Consider the following 20704-nt stretch of genomic DNA (forward strand, 5'->3'; position numbering starts at 1 on the left):
TCTATGGCAAAGCTTTTCTAGTTATTCCTGCTCAGTGTTACAACCTGCCCTATTTGATTCAAAGCCATAAGCCTTGCCAGTTTTCCAGGGTTGCTTAGCCTGATAACTAATGGCACAACGTACCTGCCCCTGGATTTTCCAGGTGTGCAAACTCTGGACCCAATGTTACCAGTCAAAATATCTGACTGGTAAAGCACAGAAAGGTTAGGGTCCACATGTTTTTCTTTTTTGCAGGGTTTTACATAGCGCGAACTTGACCTGAATCAGGTATCAGAGCGCTTTACATAGCACCAGTTACGTTACATGAGGACACACATTCATTTTTGTTAGGCACGGGGAGATTAAGTGATTTGCAGAGAATCACAGGATGTTCAGCGTCATTGCCGAGACTCGAACCCAGGTTCCCAGATACGAGGTCGACCGCCCTAGCCGTTAGGCCAACTCCTCTACGCATTTTGCGGGGGTGAACTGGTGCTAGCCAGATTAAGATGGGGAGGATGCAGCTGTAAATGTTACTTCTGGTTATATGGAATTCCGTCACCTAAAACCAACTTGCATGTAATGAGGGCCGTACTGTGCTTGCTGCATAGTTTATCAGGCCTAGAACTATTGTAACTAGGCGATATCGGATTATAGCACCACCAAGCAGCACATACGTAAGTACTGCAGACAACCAAAAACACTACTACCAGGCTTCTCGAACCGTACTTTGTGGGGCGTCGAAACCTATGTCCTTCTTCAGGCGAGTAACGCCTGGATTTAATAACTTTGGAGTTGGCTTCACCCTTCCACAAGAAGGTCTTGCAGACTTTTCGCACTTCTCCCAGTGAGACATTCCAGTGATATAACACTACTGCCTCCTTGTCGGCCCCATGATATCACTTATTGCTTTCAAGAAACAGTCCTGTTCCAAGAGTGATCCCATCCCGTGATACAGTCTTACATGTCACTCACATGGTCCTCTGAGGGAGCCTTACCCAGTAACATCATTGTTTCCGTATAGAAAGATGGTCAAGGTTTGTGAAACATCTTTACGGATACACGTCTGTAACATCATGAGCCATATCTTTCTCAGCTCTCATTTTCACCTTCTTCGAGACAGGCTCAAGAACCACCCGCCGCTCTTCAAGAGACATCAGTAGCCCTCTTCGGTGAGATTGAGGAGAGGGAAGCTCTCCTTATAAAGACACAAAGTATTATCAATCAATCTGTTCCATGTTTCCAAGCTTGTGTTTCTCCTGCAGGTCTCTGCCAGGAGCACAATAGGAGCTGTCGATCCATATCATTATCAATTACTGTTATTATAGTTATCGCAATCATCATCAATTCCCTCTCACTCAGGAGTAATTTCACGGTATTTTGTAATGCGATAACACAAGGCAGATTATTGAGGCAATGGTATAATTGTCTTTTCTTCTTCCGCCTTTGACAACCCTTTCCCCGTCGCAATAAGTAGAACGTCGCCATTGGGTCATAGATAGAGAATTGGCTTTATTAGACAGAAAATCTCTTCCCGGCCCTGAAAGGAAATGGCCTGAGCTTCGCCTGTGCTTTTTTTTTTAATCACTTAATGATAGAAAGATCTTTCCTTCAATCACTTTTATCTTCAGAGGAGTAGCAAGGATGAAAATAATGCAAATGTCTTGTGCTGAAAGATATCCGTCTGATCAATTCTCTTTGCAGCATTTGAACGCCATTGTCTCCAGCACGCAGGAGGTGGGGGGGAGACATTTTTTTCAAGGCAGTCGCAGAGCATTTGTTTGGCGTCCAGAAACAGAGCTGGGAATTTCACGCAAGTTGTTGAAAGGAATTTTTTATCTGTTATTTTTTTCTTTATCCATTGCAAACCCTGCCCAGATCTGCAGAATATTATCTAGGGACTTAAGTTCTAGCTAGCATCTGTAGGCTCAGACTTAACTGCCAGTCCCAATATTTTGACAATTTAGCATGCATTTCAAGTTGAATCACTGTCTCGTCTCCACATCAAACTCCCAGCTACATGTCTTCCACGCCTGCAGCTGAGCAGCTCTCGAAGACCTGATCCAAGTCACTTTGCCTTCGCAAAGATATTTTTGTCCATATATTGGAAACTTCTTGTTGGGGCTTTGGAAGATACCTCAGATACTTATTACCATTTCTAGGATTTTTAGGCAAGCATGTCAATCTGGGGTAGGAAGAGGTTGCCTTTTGGTACCACAGGAACTACCTCTGCCGTGTCTGGCCCCAAGGGTCACGAGGGTGGTGACAGGAACAGGAAGTTAAAAGGGTTAATTCCTTGCGTTATTCCCTAGCCCATCAGGGTCCAATTGAATGGGAGCTGTGGGGACAAGGGTGGGGACAAGAGGTCAATCCTGTAATGTACTTGGAGAGGTCAAATTATTTGTGATATCACTTCTGCTGGCAACATCCAAACTGTCAGAATAATTCCTGGGCTGTCTTCACATAGGGGTGCTTTACCTCTGCCCGGCTGGGGACCCCAGCTGGAGCAGAAGGCTCGAAAGGTTAGCTATGATTACAGTACAGGTGAGTCAGCGATGGGCAGGATTTTCACAGAGTAGCTTTGTGTGATATTGTAAAAACAGACCTCTTGAGTCTGTCAGCCCAGGTGTTAGCTTCACATTCTGGGTAGAGGTGTGCGAAGTTTGAGTAATTTGCTTTCACACAATTACACAATATTTTTTCAAAATCACGTGAAACTATGCGTAATTACCTAAAATGTAAATCAGTCGTTGTGTGCTGTATTTTAGCGTGAAATGCATCCTCGCTTTTATTTTTTGCATTTACAACAGCTGCTCATGTTCTGATGTTGCTGTGTGTTTGTGAAAATATTTACAGCAAATGGCACATTTCCCAGTCAGTTTTTACGCGAATAGCACGTAATTATGCAAGGTGGTGTAATGGTGTATGTCACAAACCTGGGGCTGAGTTGACGAGGCGATTTATCTCCCTGGAGCCGACTGCGCCCTTCTTCTATTACAGGGCCGATGCGACCAGACTGGAAGTCAGGCAACCCTTCGAAGACCGGCACTCCTTTGGAACCAGGGCCGGACTGGCCGTAGCAGGCACCGGGCGTTTCCCTGGTGGGCCGCCAGGTTGAGGGCTGGTTTTGGGCCACCTGGAGGGCCGTTTTTGTTACCGGGGGCCGGCAATATCAGGGGGGGGGGGGTGGCCATAACGGCAGTTTCCGTTTGGAACTTGCACATGTCTAGAAGAAGAGGAGGGGCGGACTCGGTGAGAGAGGAGAACGGAGAGCTGGAAGGTGCCCGTCCAGGAGGAGTTGCGGCAGGAGACCCCAAGCTGCAAGTTTCCGACCGAGGCCCGAGGTACCGGAGGAGTTGAGACGGGAGGAACCGGAGGCCATAAGAGGACCGTGGAGAACTCAGTGACACCTGAGGAGCTGAGGACTAGTCCTGTTTGCCGGTCGAGTTCCGCTTATAGCCACGTTCCAGAAGGGACGTGGCTCAGTCAGGTGTGTGGAAGGATCTTGAGTAGAGCTGGCAAGCCGGAGGGAAAGCAACAAACGGGAGGCGGGGCGGGAATATAGAGGGGACATTATAATTTCTTAAAAGAGGACGGGTGGGGCTGAAAGACGGTGCTACCCTTGTCGCTAAGAAATATTCTTGATTTTTTTTTTCATACTGTCTTCTTTCAACTATATCGATGACCTTATTTAATTTTGAGCACCTTTCTCAATAACCCCACTTCTTGGACAGATCATTCAAAAGAAATTACTAAACTAACCTTCACAAATAAGAATATAAAGAAACCTATAACAGTGACTTACCTGACCTCTCCTTTCTGTCGAGGGTACCGGCGGACAGGAACTTCCCAACGCCCTACAGAAGAAAAGGAGAGAACTGTTAACCTCGAACTTTGATGTTCTTTTCATTGAGATTTTGAGATAAAAGACATTGGATCAACTCCCTAAACGATTGATTTTGCATTAAATTCCCTAGCAAGATCACAGTGTAATGTTGGGAATTACGCATCACTAAGTGTGATACAGAATTTCTCAAAGTATGAGAATTACACCTTCATAGTTTAAATTTCCCAGAGGCCTAATTCTGGGGCCTGTAGTACTGATGTTAAAATGGGTTTAGCAGGACTCCTGGTTCTAAACTTGCAAAACAAAACCTGGCTGCAAAACCGGCCCGCACCCTTCCTGCCTCCTGGGTAAACGCCTGATGCCCACTACGACCAGTCCAGCCCTGGGTGCAAGACCGGACATTATCAGGAGTCCCTCTAATAGTGTTATTGGGCTAATACCATGGCTTTCGAAGCATGTCTGACCTGCAATCTGACCTCTCAATGGGAGCTCTCCTCTGGCTTCATCCTTCACTAGTCTGGATACCTCACTTCATGTCATCACAGGCACTGTCTGCAGTCTTGGGCTTTCATGTGACAACCTGATGCCTTCTGGGTGTGCAGTCCTGGTTTGCACCCATTGAAGTAGTATGATGAACACAAGTGTTAGCAATGATTTGAAGGTTAATACAAGAGGTGTACAAAATTCACATAATTCACTTTTGAATAAATATGTATTCGTCATAAACTACATGAAATTATGTGAAATGTAAAACCAGCAGTTATCGCTATATTCTAGTGTAAAAATTCATCTGTGCATCCAATTTGCATGTGAGGACGCAATATTTGCACACAAAAAAGCGCAAAAACACAAGAGCTGCAAACAACATCCACTCACGGTCTACGGCTGTTCACATTGTCTCTGTGCTCTCGCACTTGGGGGCCCATTATGATATCGGGTGGATCGCCACCGCCGGGCCAAATGTCCCTGGTTAACCCCCCGCCTTATTAGTATAGCAAGGGGCACCGCGGCAGACGGACAGACCGTCCGGCGCATTTTCACCGATCGGATTGCCGGCCGGATGCAAAAAGGGACACAATATGGTGGTGGTGCCTTGCAGGCACCGCCATCCATATTAGTATGCCTACGGTTGGATGCCTTTCCATGGCGGAGACTCTGCCATGGAAAGGCATGCGGTGAAAACATTGGGGGCCCGTTGCGGGCCCCCAGGGGAAAGGGGGAGGGTTGGTGGCTGCACTTGGGGGTATCTATGGTACATTGGCATCCACAAGGTGGCAGGCACCGCGCGGTGCCTGCCACCTTCTGCATGCCAATGCACAACATGCATTTTTTGCATTGCGGCATATGCTGCTCACAGCACCGCCCACCGCAATGTAAAAAATGCAGGATGTGACCGCCATGGTGGCGGGCACATCCTAATTGCCATAGCAGGACTGTCGCACCTCCGGCAGTTGGTCCCGTTTACCGTTACAGTTTGTCCGCCCTCCATCATAATGGGCCCCTAAATGTTTTCCAAGAATGCAGCAGAATGCTCACATACTTAAACAAGTCAATCCGTGTGTCAGTGTAGTTAAAAGGGGAGGACGGACAGAAGGAAAGACCCAAACATAGGGTTCTCTTTTATATGTCGGAAAAGTAAGAAATATGACCATCTTTACACCACGCAGGAAGCCCTCAGACAAACCATTCCCACTACAAGTAACACCTTGGTAACTGACACCCCCACTGTAAGTGATGTCGAATCAGATGTATCTGAAGGCAACACATCTGGCGAGGACTGCAACATAAGACAGGTCAATTTTTTAGAGGAGTTTCGGGTCCTGCAGAGGAACCGACAAACAACACGGGACAATCAACAACCGAGAACCCGGGGACGAGGAAGAGGACGAGGCAGGGGAAGCGCCGCAACAGAAAAAAGAGATTACAACAACGCTGGGAACACAGACAAAGGAAGGGGAGCCATGGGAAACAGAAAAACACGCTCCAACAAAAATTACTAATGGATACGAACATGGTAAATTTAACTGTTGTAAATCTATCCAAAAGGCCCTTATCCGACATAGAAAAGAGAACCCTATGTTTGGGTCTTTCCTTCTGTCCGTCCTCCCCTTTTAACTACACTGACACACGGATTGACTTGTTTAAGTATGTGAGGAAACTGAAACTCAAACAATGGTTCAAACTGAAAGGACAAGAACATGTACCTGATATTGCCAATAATGACATCATGGGTAATCTTATGATCAATGATATTGACAATCTTCTGGTTTTGGCTGATTTAGCGCATGACAATACATCCAATGATAGTGAGATCCACACCACTCAAATCTTGAGGGATATGGATCTCACCCAAGGGGCAGCAGCGTGCACTAATTTCAAAATCAAATCTACTTTTGTGCCCCCTCTTCCCCACGACAACATTGACACTTTCCAGGACTGTATTGCTAAATCTCTGGTTGATCTTAGATTCAGCAAAAAATACTCGGGTAGCCGCACCAACAACTTATCTTACACTCAAAGACAGGCACTCAAAACTCTAGCCAGTGACACCACTCTAGTTATACGCCCGGCAGATAAGGGGGGCAATGTGGTTATCCTAGACAGAGACTACTACATTAGTGAAGCATTAAGACAACTCCAAGACATTCACTTTTACATAACTATATCTTGGGACATCTATAACTTGAGCATCACAGAGATCTGGGACAAACTCACTGATTGGAAAGACAAGGGCCTCTTAGTATGGGAAGAATTTTGCTATCTTAAAAGGGACCATCCTAAACTTCCCATACTGTACTTACTGCCGAAACTTCACAAAGATAAAGTCAGACCTCCTGGTCGCCCCATTGTCTCTTCCATAGGGAGTGTAAGTGAACACATCTCGAAGTATGTGGACCATTTTTTAAGGGAATTTGTCATATCCCTTCCTAGTTACTTGAGGGATACTAAGGACTTTCTTGGTAAAATTGAGGAATTGACCTGGGAGCCCACCTACCTCTTTATTGTGCTGGATGTCCAGTCCCTGTACACAATAATCAATCACCAACAGGGGATGGAAGCCTGTGAGTACTTTTTGAGGCAAAGACCGATCAGATACAGAGAACATAGCCGTATGATTATGGAAATGATCGATTTTTGTCTCAAAAATAATATTTTCTCCTTCAATGGCGCCCTCTACAGGCAGGTGAACGGTACTGCCATGGGTTCCTGCTTTGCTCCCAGTTTCGCCAATCTATTCATGGGCTACTGGGAGCAAGAAATAACAGCTAGCAGGACCCTGGAAACCGATCTCCGAAAAGTGTGATGACTTGTTCATTGTCTGGAATGGTACTAGAGGTGAAGCTGAGGAATTTATCATGAAACTGAATGCCAACAGCTACAACATTGTTCTGTCTGGGAGTATCAATGACATTAAAACTGACTTTCTAGATGTAGGACTGGAGGTAGTACAGAACAAGATATGCACCACTCTTTTTCGGAAAGCGACAGCGGGCAACAGCATCCTGCATGCCCTCAGCAGCCACCCTGATACTCTCAAATGGAGTATACCTTACGGGGAGCTGCTGAGGGCAAAGAGAAATTGCAACAATCCCGATGCCTACCTAGCAGAGAGGGATAACATTGTCAGCCGTTTCCAAGCTAGAGGCTATCCTAACTGGGTTCTCAAAAAAGCGAAAGAACGCGCGGAAGGGATCAATAGGGCAGACACCCTTAAAGACAGAGTAGAGAATACCACTGAAGATACTGCTGATGCGGTCCGTGTGATCCTCACATACAATTCTGATGCGCAGAGAATCCAACGCATCTTCGCCAAACATTGGGATATCCTGAAGTCAGATGGGGTGGTTGGCAATCTGGTTCCTGACAGACCCAGTATAACCTACAGGAGGGATAGGAACATCAGGGACATAGTAGTCAGAAACGATATCACTGATCGCACCACTAATACTGGCCATGGCCTCATGGGATTATTCCCATGTGGCCACTGCAAAGCCTGCAGAAACAGCACATTCAAAGACAATCTGACATATGGTGGGGTGTCCAAGAGGATCACACAATTTCTCACATGTAGCACCTGTTTCGTGATTTATGCCATTGAGTGTACGTGCGGACTCTGGTATATAGGTAGTACTACATGTCCTGCCAAAAAGAGGGTGATGGAGCATCTAAGGGCTATTACCAATAATGACCCTAAATACCCCGTTGCCCGTCACTTTTTCATAAAATATGGTTCCAACATCAATGACATGAGCTATTGCATTTTGGAGCATATACCTAGGAATCCCAGAGGTGGGGATAGAACTCTTAACCTCAGACAACGTGAATCTAGGTATATTATTGATTTTCAAACAAAGAGCCCAGGTGGATTGAACATGGACGAAGAAATGTCAATCCACCTAAAACAATGAAGAACCATGTAACTGTAATCACAGTAAGCTAGTATTGATATGTCTCAACTGCTTTGTTACCCTTCCAGTATACTGTGTTCTCATGCTCACCTATGTACAGCAATTTTTTAGCTGTTTTGCCTCTCTACATTTTAACAGTCTCTTATTCGATGTGTATGCTATGCTATATAACTTTTTAGTGTGTTACTTTTATGAGCTATGTTATTCGTTGCACTGACATGTTCATTTTTGTATTATTTACAGGAGAGAAGGAAGGAGCCCTTCACTTTGACTCACCGGCACGGGCATCCTACCCTTTTCCTCCATGATTTCACTCTTCACTTGCTCATCACTTCAATCTTCTCCACTGACGGTTCCTTGATATAGCATATGAGCACGCTCTTTGGTTCAAGATAAGTCCTATTTACCTAGTCATCACTTGCACATTTTATGTTTAAGAGCATTAGTATTATGCTGACCGTTCTCGTTATTTAGTCCGAGACATAAACATAACCAGGTGGTTGCCTGGGCATTTGCCCTGAGATTGTTATCCATATGACCCATTTTTTAGCTCACGCATTTTTTCGTGTTATTAGTGTGGGGCATCATTTGCGATGGCAACCATTCTTTTCTGGGTATGCTACCCTTAGAATTTCTTTGGTCCAGCAGTGCAGCCATAGGGACGTTCCGCACTTGTGGAGGCGATCCATATTGCATCATTAATCAAGAATTATAACTTTGATTTACTCTGAGCATACATTGTTTACGTTTGTATTAATACGTTTCACTGTTTTTTACCGTTCTAATATGGCCGCTACCTTTGCTTAAACACAGTCCTCTTTCTATTGTGATGACCTCGTATTTTCAATGCTTTATCAAGGAATGTTTTGTAACACATTTTCACACGTGATCAAGGCTTCTCGCCGAAACGCGTAGTGTGAATTAAAACTCTTGGATTATTTACCTCGTGATTTACCTGTTTATTACTGAGAGCGCACGGACTATATTTCGTTTTTGTGTGGACATTATCTTTGCTGGCGTGCTCCGCTGGCGTGTGCGCCACCTCTCAAGGGTCCCAGCAGATCCGGAAGGAGCTTTTCTGTTTGTGGATATATATATATATATATATATATATATATATATATATATATATATATATATATATATATATATATATATTCACTGAAAAAACCATAGGTTTCACACATGTTATAGTTAGCGGAAATTTTACTGATAAAAAACCAATGAAATTCCCCCGTTATAGTTAGTGCAGGCAACTATAACTCACGCGACCGCAATCCTCTGCTGATGCTAATACTGTATTTAGACACTTATTTGCCCATGTCTTCTTCCATAAATTTTTAGCTATACATATATTACAAATATATATATATCCCAAAAGTAACAAAGTTCAATGTAGTACGCTCTCAGGATAAGAGGCAGGACACCAGTCTAGTTAATCCAAGTTTAATCCACAACGCGTTTCGGCTGTAAACAGTCTTGATCACGTGACAAGAACACATGGGAAGAGGTAGCTAATAAAGTTCTGCACAAATACAAATCATGAAAATGAAAAGAGGACAAAGTCTCTGTCTTTGGCGGCCATTATGTAAAGGTAAATTGTCATTACTGAAACATTAATGGGCAGAATCCCCGATTATGTACACAAATAATACACAAATAATGACAATACACGAAAAATGACGAATAGTGCACTTAGAACCTAATCAATGTGTGTGCATGCACACACGTCCCAATTAAGTTGTATTTATGCAGTTCATCCTGTGAAATGAGACGCGTGGGGCTAAGCAATGCCAGAAAATATCATATCCTAAAAATGTTATGTAGTAAAAACACTTGCTCATGTACGAACAATTTACTGTCTTTTTCCTTTTGGTGACATAAACTGACGGACTTTGGGGGCACGGTGTTTGTGCTTCCAAACAATTCTCTTCATATACGAGGTACCACTGTGTTCGCAACGCTCTCGAGTTAGGGAATAAACACCCACAACTCTAAAAGGCAGAGGGAACTTTCTATTGTGTGAAAGGGGATTTGAGGCAGTCGACATTGGACCACGATTCCAAGTGTAGCACATGATGGAGGAGGAAGCGGAAAGAAGAGCAGCTGCCCTTATGTTATTCAGCAGAAAGCCTAGCGTTGGCACTAAAGTGGATAAAGCCAATAAAACGAATCTCACGTTACAACCACTGGAAGAGAAAATTAGAAAACTGGAGAAACTGAAAAGAACAGAAATGTTTAAATGGTGGGAAGCTATCTCCCTACAGAATTATGTAGACAGGGCTATGGCACCTAGGGGACTCAGAATATTCATAACGCCTACCTATGAAGCACCAAACCCAAGAATGCTTGAAGAATGGTCTGAGAACTCGGCGCAAAGTTCCAAGAAGATGCTGGAAATATTAATCAAGTACGCATGGTCAGATAGGGAGGAGATTTTGAAACAGATTCATGACATCATGACAGAATTACATCATATGATGGATTTGGAGACCTTGAGCAAGACACTTGAGACTATGAAAGAACGCCTCAGGAAACACGAAGAAGAAATAAAGTCGAGGAAACAAAGGAAACTGAATAGGGTCTATGCGGACTATGAGTCTGGAAGAATACTCACCTTCAGCAAAAAGTATGATCATTTGTACCTTAATCAAGATATACAAACCGAGAAACCTACAGATAGGATAACCCCGGCGGTTACAGCTAACTCCACGATAAGTGACACAGAATCGGATATATCGGGTGGCAATACATCAGATAAAGAACGGAATTCCGGACAAGTGAATTTTTTAGACGAATTCCGGGTCCTACAGAAGGACCGAAAGAAACAGAGGGACAATCCACCACCGAGAGGACGGGGTCGGGGACAAGGACGGGGCAGAGGCCAAGAAAACGCCAAAACCAAAAAAAGAGACTCCAACAACGTTGGCAATACAGGCAGAGGAAGGGGCGCCATGGGAAATCGCCGGACATGCTCCAACAAGAATTATTAATGGATATGGAGATGCTAAACAGAACTATTGTCAATCTCTCGAATAGACTGATGACTGGTGTGGAGAAACAGACTCTTTGTTTAGGACTCTCTTTCTGCCCCTCTTCCTTTTTTAATTATACAAATACTCGGATTGATGTGTTTAAGTTTGTTAGAAAGCTTAAATTAAGGAAGTGGCATACTTTAAAGAGATTAGGACATAGTCATGTTAGAAACACCAATGATAGGGGGAATGATAGTCAAATTCAGATCAGTGATGTAGATACACTTATTACTCTGGTCGAATTGGAACAGAACACAGGAGATAGTAACAACATCACTAATGCCACGCAAACACTTGAGGTCATGAACAGTACACGATGAGGCGGCACGCACTGACTTCAGGGTTAAGTCTACTTTTGTACCCTTACTCCCACACAACAACATTGACACATTTCAAGACTGTACTGTCAAAGCACTCAGGGATTTAAAATTGAAAAACACCAAACAACGGAGATATACCAGCAACAATCTTTCTTACTCACAGAGACAGGCTTTGAAGGATCTTACTGAGGATCCCAACATTGTCATCCGTCCAGCGGACAAGGGTGGCAATGTGGTTATCCTCAATAGGGATGACTACATTAGTGAGGCACCAAGACAACTAGAGGACAACAGATTTTACATGCATGTCACCTACGAAACCTATAATGAGGGTATTACTGAAATCTCGGATAAGCTGACAACCTGGAGGGATAAGGGTCTCCTTGTGTGGGAGGAGTTCTGTTACTTGAAGAATGATCATCCCAGACTCCCCATTTTATACCACCTGCCCAAACTCCATAAGGACAGCATGAGACCACCAGGGTGCCCCATTGTGTCTTCCATAGGTAGCGTCACCGAGCATATTTCTAAATATGTCAACCATTTTTTGAGGGAGTTTGTGATGCAGCTACCCAGTTACATAAGGGACACGAAGGAATTTCTGTGCAAAATAGAAAATCTAACTTGGACTCAGGACTATTTCATCATCATCCTTGATGTTTAGTCCCTACATACCATGATTGACCACCAGCAAGGTCTGGAAGCATGCGAACATTATCTACAACAAAGACCACTAAGATATCGGGAACACAGCCGCATGATCATCGAAATGACTGAATTCTGCCTTAAAACTAACATCTTTGCCTTTAATGGTGCCCTCTATAGGCAGACAACAGGTACTGCGATGGGTTCTTGCTTCGCTCCCAGTTTTGCCAATCTTTTTATGGGCTACTGGGAGGAGGTCTTCGCTAGCCTCACCCTTAATCATGACCTCCAGAAAGTCATCATGTGGCTTCGCTACATTGATAACCTCTTCATCATCTGGAGGGGAACTAGGGGTGAGGCTGAAGACTTCATTGAGAAGCTGAACACCAACAGGTACAACAATTTCCTCTCTGGCAACATTGATGCCATCAAAGCAGAATATCTTGATGTTTGCCTTACTATAAAAGAAGGGAAAGTATGTACTTCTCTGTTTCGGAAGGCAACGGCAGGCAACAGTGTCCTACATGCCCACAGCAGCCACCCAGAGGCACTCAAATGGAGCATACCGTATGGAGAACTGCTGAGCAATACACCTTATGGGTAGTTGTTAAGTGTACATTGGATTCAGTTTTAACTAAGTTTTGCTCTCCTCAGGCTTTTTAGGCAAACAGATTCTTGCCATTTTCATCCGCTTCCTCCCGTTATGGGTGTGCATTAGAAGAACAAGTAGAAAACTAAGAAGATGCATATAGCTAGTTGTGTTACATGCTTGCTTAATGTTGCTAACACTTGATTTTAATCTTTTTCTTTCTTTTGTTTCTTTTGCAGACGAAAGGGAAGGGGCCCACTCACTGTTATTTACCCACACGGGCAACCTACCCTTTTCACCGTTTGCTTCCCCGTCACTTCACTCCTCACGTTTGTAATTTCTACTAATGTAGATGTGATGGTAGCAATTTCCGGTTCAGCACGGGACAGGTTGATAGATTTTTCTACCTGTTTTTGGCTGGGTATATGTGCACAGGCATGTTATGTAGAATATTGTCATATATTTTTTCCTATTATGACTAGTATATGGAATTAGTATGGTGCTAAGCGATAAGTACATTTGCACTTTATCCACTAGATTTCGTCATTGCAGGTTCTGCAGTGACCAAGGGATGAGTAATTTTGCCAGGGCACTTGCCCTTTACATACACACTATGTGTTGGCATTTTTAATAATAATCTTTGATGTAATGGCTGCATTGAATGGTCATTTGTCTACCATTACGGAAGTACACTCTGACCCGGAGTATCTTTATAGTGGACAGCGGTACTACATAATGCTAGTTAAGTGTTTTTACTACATAACATTTTTAGGATATGATATTTTCTGGCATTGCTTAGCCCCACGCAACTCATTTCACAGGATGAACTGCATTGATACAACTTAATTGGGACTTGTGCGCATGCATACACATTGACTAGGTTCTAAGTGCACTATTCGCCATTTTTCGTGTATTGTCATTATTTGTGTACATAATCGGGGATTCTGCCCATTAATGTTTCAGTAATGACAATTTACCTTTACATCATGGCCGTCAAAGACAGAGACTTTGTCCTCTTTTGAATTTCATCATTTGTATTCGTGCAGGACTTTATTAGCTACCTCTTCCCATGTGTTCTTTTCACGTGATCAACAACGCGTTGTGGATTAAACTTGGATTAACTAGACTGGTGTCCTGCCTCTTATCCTGAGAGCGCACTACATTGAACTTTGTTACTTTTGGGATATTATTGCCGGCACGCTCTGCCGGTGTGTACGCCACCCCTTCTCGGGTCTCAGCACTTCGGAAGGAGCTATGTTTGTTTTGGATATACATATATATATCACACACACACACAAGCGCACAATTCTCAAGATTGCATGTCATAGGTGGGCCCGCCAGTTTTAGCTTGCCCCTTTTGTGTGCCCCATAAAAATGTTTCGAGAGACACTGTAGTATGAATGAAAGAATTAGAACGTCTCAGATTTGGGCATGCAACTAGAAGTAAACAGAACTCATTTGAGTGTTGTTTTCCTTGTTCGTGCCAGCACTGTTGTGCTCTCTCAGACCAGGGCCCACAAAGGCAGCCAAGGGTCGCAAACAGCTAGCCAGGGGTTACAGGTGCGACCCAACCCCTAAATGACGTCCATGGCCAGGAAGAGTAAACGAGGTCTCAGAAATACACAGGTGGTCAAAAAGACTGCAAAAGCAACGTAAGGCTGGAGGCCACAGAGAGCCATGCACATTCGGCAAACTACAAATAAGCGCACTCGAAGGGACCGGACCTTTCTCTGGCACTGTGGCGCCAGGTAACCGGGCTGACCATACCTTGAAGATGTAAAACAGTATGATTGACTTACTCCGTAGATGTAAAATAGTCCCTCATGCTTCTTAGTGGGGGTGGACGGATACACCCAAACAACCAACAGAGAAAGTGAGACTGGAATACTCCTGTGGGTTGATCCAAGATGTGATTAACAATGTCTCAAAACGATGGATGATCGGTCCTGAGCTAAAGAAGCCAAAGGTTGTAGGAGACTGATTTAAAGCTAATTAAGTTGCGTATGTGCATACTGTACATGTTTTCTTTAACAAAAAACATGTTGACCTACACCAAACCTAAACAAGCAAAGGCATCGCCTTTGGGAACTTATAAGTGTTTAGCCATGCAACAGTTGATGTTGTTGCACCAAGGATATTGTGCTGCATAACTAAATACTTATAAGGTCCCAAATGGGAGACCTATTGCTTTGCCAATGCTTGTTTCTACTGGCTAAATAAGTCAGGCTTACTTCCTGTGTCATAACTTATTCAAAGTAAATACATCAGACCTTTGGCATCTGGCAAAACTGGTTTCAGTGCACCTACAAATAAATACAAAATAACTGGTGGTAGCGAAGCATCATGCAACCTCTCTCAATCAACCCCAAACGTTTGTTAGATGGTGCGACAAACATACTGTAATCTGTCCAACCCACCGTACCGCAGTGCCTGCATGCATTAACGAGTGCGAATCGCTGATTCACTCCTGCGACAAAGACAGCTTCCCTTGCAATCTCAGCAGAAGCCCTTCACAGCTGTGCGCGCTCTCAGACGGCTCCAGAAATCTGCGCCACACTCACACCAGGGCTTGCAAATCCTTATATGGGAGTGGCCCATTGTATAGGGAGGGGCGGGAGCCCGCTTGATGTCCCAGTGGTACGTTCCAACGGCTGACTTTGCGTGTATATGAATACGGATGTACATTGGAAATGAGGGTTGTATTACTGCTTCTGCCACCTCACCCAAGAATTGTACCACACTTTTGAAAGGTCCGAGGGCACAGCGTTCGGATGTGACAATGTCTGCGCCAGGCAACAGCTGTGCTCAGCAACGAACAAGGCACAAGCGCATGTTAGTTAAATCTGCATAGAGCTAAGACTCATTGTTATGGCATCGTAGCGCATTCTCTATCTGGGTGCTTTTTCATGCGGATCTAGAAAGTCCATGAATGAACCATTGACTGATGCTATCTATTTAAATTGTTGGGGTTTGGTTGTGTGTGGTTAGGAGTTTGTGCAGTGTTCACGATGGAGTGTGAAAGTAAAATGCTTGACCTAGAGAGACCTTTGTGTGTTTTATTTGTATGTGTGGATGTTCCATCGGTCGGGGGATTACAAGTGCACTGTTTGGCTAGGGTATATACTGCTTTTAAACACGTATTACATCCCACGTCGGTGTCCTATGATGCCGTATTGTGTGCATGCTAGTTGTATGTAAAAGCTTCTAGGGCGTATGCTGGTGTGCGACTGATTTAGTGGCTTTGGTGTTGCTTTCTGCGAGTGACGCTGAGGGGTCTCCATCTAAAGTCAGCTGTGTGGGTAGGATCATTTGTAGGTGAGATTGGAACAACGGCGAGGAGAGTTAATTTTGAATAAAAAGTGCTATTGAATGTTCAATGAACGTTTACATATGGGATAAAAGAGGCGTGTATAATCACCAGAACATATGAAGAGTTTGTGTTAAACCAATCCTTCTCATCCTCACATATATGACAGGGTAAAAGGATCGCAAAAGTGAAAGCGATTAAAAAGTGCTATTGAATGTTAAATGAACGTTTACATATGGGCTAAAAGAGGCATGCATAACCCCCAGAACATATCAAGAGTTTGTGTTAAACCTATCCTTTGACTCCTAACATATATGACAGGGTAAAAGGATCGCGAAAGTGAAAGCGATTGCGATTGTATAAAAAACAAAAAACAAGCGCCCGTGAAAGTGAAAGCGATCGCAAAAGCGATCGCGTGAAGGCCACGCTAATTAAAAGCACACGCGAAGTGGCATTTTCGTTGCTATGGCAACAAAATGGCGTCGGACTGTCCACAGTCCTACGGACACGCGCATGCTGTTTGCTGTGGACAAATGGCGAGAGCAGCCATCTTTGTCAATGCAGACGCGTGCATGAAAGTCTTGGCGAGAATCGATTGCAAAAGGTCCTCTCCATGGCGAGAGCACCGCATGCGCTGCTTTTGCCAGGCAAGACCTAAAAATGCGACGAGAGCCATTTTTACTTTCTGTCCATGGAACGTACGGAAGAATATATGAGTCCAGGGCATCAAGGGGAGTGTCAGAGACAGAGAAGGGCAATCCGTGGTTGGCTTCTGCTTCCCTATCTACAAATAAGACCGCCTGGTGCATGGGGTCTTGGACTCTGGCTGAGCATGGTGCTTTTGAGGAGCACATGCACCGAGAACCGAGGTGGTAGCACCAGGCTGGGGTGAGCACTCAATCCAAGATCAAGGAAAAGTAAAAACTGCAGAATCCTTTTACAAATACCCCTAATATTATCACATAGAACCTCATCCCCCTAGAAACCTAACACCCATGCGTCTGCCTACAAAAATACATGATGAATTATGATCAATGCAAATCCTAGAGATTGTGTACTCCACGCAATCTTATCCATTGAACCTAAAGGAGTCGTTAATAAGACACACCGCATCACTCAATACTTCATATTGGAAAAATGTACAAAGTCAAATAATGTTGATGATGTTCACTATCTATGTAAACAATAGGTCAGATCCACCTCGATCAATAGACAAGCGGAAAGTCTGAAGATGCAACAACCTATACCACCTGCCCACAGCGAAGCGATCAAATTTCAACCTGTCTTCCTACTCTTTATATTTCTTCTGATTGTATCCGATCTCAATATCCCCCCCAGCATAGACCTAAAATAACATTATGCATGAAAATGGACTTTAATTTATAGCTCTGGACTCTTCGGGCCGATTGACAGAATTAACTTAAGACAAAATCCTAAACTTACTACATTTGGTATTCACAGAAGTTAGGATTTTGTCTTAAGTTTGTCTTAAGACAAACTTAAGACAGACTTAAGACAGACTTAAGACAAACTTAAGACAAACTTAAGACAAACTTAAGACAAAATCCTAACTTAAATCTGTCTTAAGTCTGTCTTAAGTCTGTCTTAAGTTTGTCTTAAGTTTGTCTTAAGTCTGTCTTAAGTCTATCTTAAGTCTGTCTTAAGTCTGTCTTAAGTTTGTCTTAAGACAAACTTAAGACAAAATCCTAACTTCTGTGAATACCAAAAGTAGTAAGTTTAGGATGTTGTCTTAAGTTAGTTCTGTGAATCGGGCCCATGGTTCTCCTACTTGGGCTCCATCGCTGGTCAGCCTTAGAGCCTCTGAAAGTACCCTACACTAGCCCTTCTTCACATCACGCCCTCATAAATCACAAATTCTTCTCTGTGTAACCCCTCCTTGCAGCCTCACAATATCTAACCTCCACTACCCTATTTACTTATTTGATTGTTACCACATTCATGGACTCACCCTAAAAATTACACCTACATTCTATTAACTTAATCAACCAATAGAAACTGGAGGAAATGCTTCAATCAGTTCCTCCGAGCATCAGACTAACCCAACAACCCAAAAAAATACTAAAGTAACAACCACTGGGTTAAACACTAATTTTGGGTTATGTAGCAGCATGCTGCCTGCCAGAAAGTGATCCAATGGCTTGTCAGGGGTAGTAAGTGCTGTATTTATGCAATTACAGCACAATGCAATTGTGGCAGGAGCACAAACGCACAGCTTAGCGCACACTAATACCAACCGCTTCCATCCCCAGGAAAAATAAGAACTGCCATAAGATATTCCTCCCGCTTCCCACAAATTGTTAGCCTTTTCCTTTCTCATCATCATCACTGCCAAAGGAGGGGATTCATTGCTGTGTGCAAAAATATAAAAATGACAACAGAAAACAAATTTAGCATATATTACATAGATATGAAACCGTTTCAGAGATTCCTCCTAGGCACAGGATGACTGCATATATATCAGTTAAATGAAACAGAAAGCATCCATATGCATTGCAAACTCTAGAATAACACGAGGGCAAATGTTACTGGGAAACTAGCATTTAATGAGAATATGGAAGAGAGGAACATAACATAAGAGGAAATAACAGCTAAATGAGCTCCTAGGACTTGCCAGAAACACGAGGGCTTGTGGTAGATCTGCGACAGAGGGAGTATAACAGCCTGGGCTGCCGCCTTCCAGTTGTAACAGACTGTGGGTGGAGTGAGAGTGTGGGAGGGAGAGAAAAAGACTAGGGGTGTGGGAAATTCATGCTTTTGCTTTTGTGTACTTACGCAAAATCTCAGCAATTTTGCAAGAAATGCAAATCCTTCATTTTGTGCTACATTTTAGCATGAATTGCAGCCTCCCGCCAATTATTAATGCAAGGAAGCGTTCAAACATAAGCTCAGTGAATAACAGCCACTCGCGTTCTGCTGTTCCCGTGCGTTTGCGGTACATTGCTATTATGAATGGCAAGTTTTTACTGCAAATGGCATGCAATTAAGCAAAGTGGCATAATTTTGGGAGTTTTGCATAACAAATATAAAGCAACATTTCTGAAATTACGCAGGCATAATTTCATTTCGGAGGTATGAGAGTGGCCAAATTGGAGACACCCGTACCTTGAAGAAAGTGTGACTATAGGCCGGTGTCCCCACTCTACCCCAAGTTTGGAGCATAATTGATGAAACCCGGGTATGCAGACGATGTGTGTCTACTAAGGCAAGTATTGCCATTGATAGGTTCACGATCAGATACTGATAAGGCTAGGAGGTAGCACTAAGAAGATGTTTTAAGGGATCTGTATCCTGATGAATGCCAGCGACCCTACAGGGCAGCAAACAAGGGCAGAAACATGTTGACACAACAGATAGGGTAATGGAGATGTCGCTCCTCTCATATACCCCAAAAACTTTTTTAATCCTGCCAAATAGGACCCACAATAAAAGAGTCAGGATCCTACTGAGTCAGTTTTATATTTTCTCTTGTCTGCAACAGGGATTCCTACTTCTGGAATTCTTCCTTTTTTCTTTACTTAAAAAGCTTTTCTATTGCTCTCCACCCTGGACGTTAGGCTGTGTTGGGGTGTCGTAGCGGCCCTATAGTGAAGCATGCCACTAATTAGTGGGTGAGGCATTACTTACAACCTTTTAGATTCCCCTATAGGTGCCTTCTTTCTGTTTTGTTCTTTATGCTGCAGCCTTCTCTTCCTTCTCTTTCTTATTTTTTTCCTGTATATATTTTGGACCAAGAGGCCCAATTTTAGTTGGGGACTAACCCTGTTTCCTCCCCATTTTTGGAGTTCTTCCCGTAGTGCGAGTCATATAATTTAATTTCACCCTGGCCTAGGAAAGACTTCCAGTAGAGAGAAAATGCATAACTGTCAATAGAAGAAAAGGGCAGGTGGCCTTGCAAACTCGTCAACACATTGCAAGACACCTGAGATGAACCAACCAACCCCTCACCATTGGCCTATAATATTAAACAAATATTTATGAAGTATTATGTAAGTGATGTTTGCACAGTGAGCCATCTGCCACTAATATGGCCTCTCAGCTCTTCCAGAAGTCTGAGTGCGTGATTCCAAGGCAGGTGGAACGAAATGAACGAATGCGAACCGCATGAAAATGGTAAAATCGCATGTGATCAAATCAGCTGAGTACGAGGGGCGGGCGTAACGCACGTATTCGCTGTACCGTAATTATGGGAAATTACAGCAAAATGATGTTGCATAATGCATAATTACATGAGGAACATAACCCAGTATTTAGTGCTCTTTTCTTAGCACTATATTTACCCTTGTGTCCATATTGGACCCGAGGATGAAGTTTGCGCTAAGAAAATACCACTAAAATGCAAAAGTACAAAAAGCAGCAGCCAGCAGCTGTGTGATGAGTTCATTGTTCCTGTGCTCCTGTGGAAGGATTTTGTACCAATTTACTCATAATTACGCGAACGGTGTATGCTACAATTTTCGGTAATTTCACATTAAAAGAGTAAAGCAAAAACAAAAAAAATTTACTCTGGCGGATTACAAATTTCCCCAGGCCTACCCAGTACAGAGAAAGTGTA

The sequence above is a fragment of the Triturus cristatus genome, chromosome 12 (genome assembly GCF_964204655.1).
Source record: "Triturus cristatus chromosome 12, aTriCri1.1, whole genome shotgun sequence".
In the NCBI taxonomy this organism is placed as follows: Eukaryota; Metazoa; Chordata; class Amphibia; order Caudata; family Salamandridae; genus Triturus; species Triturus cristatus.